Source organism: Papaver somniferum, chromosome 3, assembly GCF_003573695.1.
Source record: "Papaver somniferum cultivar HN1 chromosome 3, ASM357369v1, whole genome shotgun sequence".
NCBI lineage: Eukaryota > Viridiplantae > Streptophyta > Magnoliopsida > Ranunculales > Papaveraceae > Papaver > Papaver somniferum.
This window is the reverse complement of record NC_039360.1, coordinates 124467847-124474794: the sequence shown is the minus strand read 5'-3', so window position 1 is coordinate 124474794 and position 6948 is coordinate 124467847.

Sequence of the window (6948 nt, the reverse complement as noted above, 5' to 3'; positions counted from 1 at the left end):
AATAACGAGAATAATAACACAGTTGATAAATAATATTTGAGTAATTAGGTTAAGAGAAAATTTATGGTAGATAATATTTAGGGAAAAAAATAAAAAACAAATTATATATCGTATAACAGTAAAGTTAAAATATCAAATAATATAGTTTGTCGTGAAATCAAATTTGGATTAGTTATATGGATAAATATATATAACAAACACAAAACTACATCAAATTAATAAATTACTAAATATTAGACTATAAATATTAGCGCGGAGAACTTAGACATAATTATTTGTTAGAACATAAATTATTATAGTTGAACCTAGAGCTAAAAACTTTAGATCTTAGTTATAGAGAGCCATGTAAATTATGTTTCATTTCATGTTGCTTCGATCGAACTCATTTGAAATGAGTTAGATTTCGTGTGGCTTCGATCAACAAACTTTAGATCTTAGTTAGATCTTAGCGGTACTTACATTGAGCGGTAGATCTATTTAATTTTCGAGGGTGAAAATTCTTATAAGGTGGGTAGAATGTAAGGATTCACAAGCTCGTCAACGCTATTTAACTGATCAAGAGACAATTAGGTCGCTGATGACTCTATTAATGGAAAGCTTTTAATTAATAGAAATTAATCTAACAATAATCTAGATATGAAAATAGTAGCACTAGATAGATCTCGAAAATTTATGCGAAATGGACTACTAGAACGCGTAAATAGGTAGTCAGACGAAGAAGATACCGCACGCGGAAGTCGGAATCAAAAAAGTGATTGACGTTGACCTTTTGACCCCTGTTGACTCCGACCTTGACCAGACTTGACCGGACCTCTTCTTGGAGTGGACCTTTGGTTAGCTATAGAATGTCCCTTAATGTTTTATATGAGTTGTATTAGTAGAACTTAAATAGGTGTTATTAGGGTGTAAGAGTATATATTTTTCTTTTGGTTTTCAAATTATCTTAACCGTATATATGCGATTGAAACTTGTCTCTGTTTTGTGTAAGTTGGAGTTGTAGTTGTAGGGTTAAAGGGAGCATGAGTCATAGGTAGAAAGAGAATTGTTTGGTTGTTATAATATAGAAGCTTAAGAAGAGGAGAAGAAAAAGGAAGACAGAATATATGATTAAGAGTTTTAAGTGAAAGAGATGAAGATATAGGGAGAGAGTGAGAGATGAATATTAGTAAGCTTTGAGAGAAGTAGTTGGAGTGATAAAGAGAAACTAATTTAGAAATCAGATTAGAAGTAGTAGTATTTAGAGGAATAACATGTATAACAAGTTAGTCATGATACATAATGGAGATTGATGATGTGATATGATGTATTTGTTAGAATACGGGAATCCAACTCAAAACCAATTGGCAACGAGTGGAGAGGCCTTAAGGATTATAAACCGCAGGATTTTAGATTGCCCAGATAATGTGGGACTAATAATCTCAACACGCCCCCTCACGTGTAGCCTCGTTGGGCTAACACGTGGACAATTAAATCGGGTGACGCGGAATAATGGCGCGGTCAATGACTCGTCGCAAATAGCCTGCTCTGATACCATGTTAGAATACGGACATCCAACTCAAAACCAATTGGCAATGAGTGGAAAGGCCCATAGAGTTATAAACCGCAGGATTTTAGATTTCCCAGACAATGTGGGACTAATAATCTTAACACGCCTCCCACGTGTAGCCTCGTTGGGTCTAACACGTGGACAATAAATCGGGTGACGCGGAATAAAGGCGCGGTCAAATGACTCATCTCAAATTAGCCTGCTCTGATACCATGTTAGAATATGGGCATCCAAATCAAAACCAATTGGCAATAAGTGGAGATGCCTTAAGGATTAAAAGCCGCAAGATCTTAGATTGCCCAAACAATGTGGGACTAATAATCTCAACAGTATTGGTTGTAGAGAGGATGGAGATGTTAGAAACTTGCCAAATTAGCTAAGGTAACATCTTTTACCTGTTCTTATATCTTTTCAATGATTGGGTTGTTGTTGAATATTAGAATAGGTGAAAATCCATCAAGTTCTTATGTTTTAAAATTTGTTATTTTATGTGGTTTTATGTTCATTGGCCATAATCTAGAGACCTTACTAAGTATGTTAAAGAGTTAATTAGATATATCTCTATAAATAGAAATTGTAGTACGTCGGATAAGGATTCCGAAGATATAAAGTTTGTTTGATTCGGTTGAGTAACGAGTGAGATATCAGTGATCGAAAACTAGTCGACGCAGCAAAACCCAGGTGTAATCAGTCACGACTATGAATATGTTTGAGTAATTCTAGATACGTTCTAGCGATATTTGGAAAATATTCAGTACGCAAAAGTTGTAGTCAATGATACGGGCCACACGAGCTGACTCGTGAGTTCTATAGATCTTAGAAAGTGACCACACGAGCTGACTCATGAGTTCCAACACTTGGAATATTTCAGAGAACTAGTGAAGAAGATGACCGAGCCAGCTTCTGACCTAGTCGACCCATCTGACTCGGTATGAGCCAGACCATGCGAGTTGTGGATCGGGTAAATGGGTTGGGTTGTGGGTTGACCCGATGGGTCGGTAATGATTAGTGGGCCGGTTTAGCGGGCATGTGCCAGATCAGGCCCATGGGCTTGGGTTTAGGGCCAGATATCTTATTTTGCGTTTTTGGACCACTTATGATCCGAATTAGATTCTGGTTCCTTCAACAAAGTTGTAGTGTTTTTCGAGGGATTTCCGATGATACCCAATTTAACCCTATTTGGATTAATAGATGTTGTTTTATCCCAAAATTACTTATTACCAGGTTATAGAACTAGTAATAGAGTTAGAGCCACTAGTTATTTCACTTAGTTTATAACTAGAGACTTGTATGATATTGATATGAGCCTTGCATGAGACTTTCAGATAATTTCTTAGAATGCTTGTGTGAATAACAGTTAGTCTTTATTAACAACGATCGATTCAAGGGATGAACCATGGATCGTGGATCTCGAAGTAGGCATGGCTTGTCATCAATTCGGGTAGGAACTCTGTAACCTTCTTGTAATCATTAAGTTTATGTTATCTGCGAGCATGATGAGTCTTTAATTTCTGTAAGCATATTGTTTGTAATTCAATGGGTATGCTGTGTAACATGCGTTGGGTGGTTTCCCCGCGAAGAGTGTCTGTGTTTCCCCATAGCTCTTGGCTAAGTTTAGTAGGGCAATGCTATATTGTTTGAATATTACCTAGTAGCTCGGCTTTATCCCAGATAAATATTATTACATTTTATAGTCTTAAGATAGTAGTCCGGCTTTACCCCGGTTGATTATTACCTAGTAGTCCGACTTTACCCTGGTTGATTATTATATATACTATTTTATTTGGGGAAGTCACTCATGTGCATATTATACTTGATTGTGCAGTCTTAGTAGTATGACTGGATTACTACGATCTTGACTTAGGAAGAAATTCTAGGTTCATGAATAGATATGGTTATTATTCAGTGACTTCGGTTTACGAATAATGATTGGGCCTTTCGTGAACCTGTTGTGCGGGGTCAGATCATAGTAATCAAAATATTATTATATTCTAGACTTAGATGGTGGCATTGGGTTTTATGAGGTGTATGCACTCCACGATAATATCTTACGGTACCTGGATTCATGTTATCATTTGATACTGGAGTTATTCCTAGCATCTTCTCCTCCATTGAGAGAGACGAGGTTGGGATAACATATGTTTAGGTTATTTAATTCTTTTCTCTTAGATCCATCCAGAGGTGGATCTTTCACGGATATTACCACTATGGACGTAATATCTGGGGATTTGAATTGAAGCAATCTTCTGCTCTATGTTGTGTGCAAAAGATGTTTATCGGTTTTCTTTAGTAAAATTGTGATGCATGTTAGTGATTACACGAATGTTATAATGATAACCACTGAGACCCCTTTGGGATGATGTGCTCACTTGTTCCCACTTCAGTTTCAGTTTTCAGAAGAGATGGCGCGGATGAAGATAATCGTTTCTTAGTTTGAAACTTTAGCAGATTAAGAACGTTTATGGATCTTTTATATATATGTATTCTTTGATTATTTGTAAAACAACACATTAATATAATCGTATCATATGAGAGTTTTCATCTATTAAGTATCAGAGTGTTTGGTAATTAGATTTGCATTACTTTATGCGATTAAGTTCCTTAAGTTCGAAGATCAAGATTCTGTTACTTCATGTTTAGGATATATTATAATTAACTAAGCAGGTTTAGTATTCGGGGCGTGACACTGGAAAAACTTTTTTTTCTACAAAAAACACAACATGTCTTGTAATACAAGTCCTTTTGAAATTGGATTATAGAATTTATGACCTTTATGTAAAGAGTATATCCAATAAACGCACAATTTACAGACTTTGTTGACAACTTATCAAGTCTTAAATGTGAAAAGGAGAGGGTACTGTTAAAATATTTCTCGGTCGAACTCGGAAGTGTTGTTATCTCAAGCTTGTTGTCAATGTGAAATGCACAAAACTATATCTTGATTTCTAGTCTACTAAAGTCAAGTCTCATACTAGGTTATTAGAGTATAGTAGTTGAGTATGAGATATCATTGGTTAACCCTCGAATATTGAAGATTGAAGATCAAACGAAGACATTTGAAGAACTTCATCATCAAAGAGGTATGTGAAGACTGAACCATCCTATTTAGCCACGATATTTACCATTCAATTTTTATGATACTATGTTGTATGATTTTAATAGATTTCATATTTCAAAGAAAAAATTTCGAGTCAAGCTTGTCTTGATAAATCTCTCGAGATATGATTCAATAAATGGATGTTCATAGATCCTTAACAATCTTGGTTAATAACAATTTATTGTTCATAAACTATTTTTGTTTATAAATGATCATTTGGAAATTGCCTAAGTAATGATATTTATTATCTATGACGATTGGGAATGTTTCAAATTGCTTAAATAGAGTTTTCAGAACTGACTGAAATTCTTGAGACAGGGTAGGTACGCATACCCTGTACACGTACCCTAATGGTCTGAATTCCGTAATGGGTTAGGGTACACATACCTAGTACGCGTACCTAAGGTTCTGAATTCGTGAATGAGAGGGATGTATGTATACCCAGTACGTGTAACCTAAGGGCATGAGTTCGTGAATGACTAATGATACACCTAGTATGCATACCCTAATAGCTCGAGCTCTCGAACTGGCCTATAGGTATTCTACCCTTAAACATACCTACCAAGTGTCGAACTAAGCAGATACTCATAAATTACTTTCACAAATATGTTTGACATTGCTACAACTCTCATAAACACTTCTAAGACAACTTTGTTCAATAAATCATTCTCTGTTTGTGAATCATCGTTTAAGTCTTGAGTATTATTGAACACGATTATGCTTGTAAGTTCATAAGGTATATTTGGCAAGAACTATCATTGTACACGGGTCCAGTATCATGGATTATAGCGTATATTTTTCTGTGTAATTTAAAGAAGAACTTCTCACATGCTTACATGAGTTCTTAAAAACGTGGGGGTACCAAAATACACCACCAAGGTTTTCTTAGGAAACCTATATGGACTAAACTCAATTACAATTTTGAGAGTTGCAACTTAATGAATTTCAATCAGGAATTATAAGAAGAGCTTATATCTCTTTCTCTCACAATCAGAATGTAAACAGAGATAAATCCGTGAACCTGATTATTTGGTGAGAGTACTTGGATGATTCCAAATATCAATATACAAGATCAATCAAGTTGTATCCAGCAAATAAAGATAGATATATATACTTTGATTGATTTACGTACAACCTGTGATATTTCAATTATAAAGATAAACAATATAATGCGGAAAAAGGAATTACATAGACACCAAAAAGTTTATTAACGGGGAAACCGCAAATGCAGAAAAACCCCAGGACTTAGTCCAAATTTGAACACCAAATTGTATTAAGGCGCTACAGACACTAGCCTACTATCAAAACTTCAGACTAGAATGTAATTGAGACCGAATCTACAGTCACATCGAACCAGTTACAATCGCGTTCATTGCGCTTCTTGAATATCGCAAGACTCTACGCAATTAATTCCCTTAGTTGATATCCTTTATAGCTTAAGAGTTGCTTCAACTCAATTGACGACTTTAAACCAATCTGCCTCCCACATATAAGCATATATATGATTTTTGTTCTGATCAAAAAATAAGGTGAGGTAGGAAATCGATTGCAATAGAAAAAGTCTAGCAAACCTCAAAATTCGGTCTTATGGCTCCGGAAGAGCAGCCTAGATTATTATTCACCTCACAAGTAGATATTTGTGGAATCACAAAGTCTGAGATGAAGAAACTTTGTGATTTCTATCTATCTTTCCTGTTGGAGAAAATGCCTCAACAATCAAAGCAAGATGATACACAAACTATCAAAATAAAGATAGTTGGACCCGGCTTCACGAATCCCTAGGTGAAGTCTTTTTAGTCACTAAACCTAAAAACGTTTAAAGGAGAGGACGAATTTAGTTTACAACTAGGACACACAAGAATAGTGTTAGGGATTCAAAGATCCCAGTTGTTTGAAGTTCTCCTTATATAGACTTTCAAGATCAAGGTTTTCTTTAGATTTAAACTAAGGTAGCTTTGGAATCAAGCAATCAATAATCACCGTTAGTTGAAAAATTTGACGTGAGATTAACATAATAGAATATACACTATGGTTAGGATGATCCGTAACCGAATCGTGTACAATACTTTGTTCATGAAAGGTTAGCCGAAACTAGCCAGTCAAACGATAAGCTTAACCATTTTCATATAACACTTTAAAACTTGGGTAACAAATGTGATCAAACATGTATAGATAATGTTTTCAGAGATTTGTTCAAATGCCGATTATCTCATAGAAATAATTCTGATGCATCTGAAAATATTCGACGAGGTAAGTACGTGTATTGAATTCTTGTTCGCGACTATTTTTTTCATGGTACGTGTAC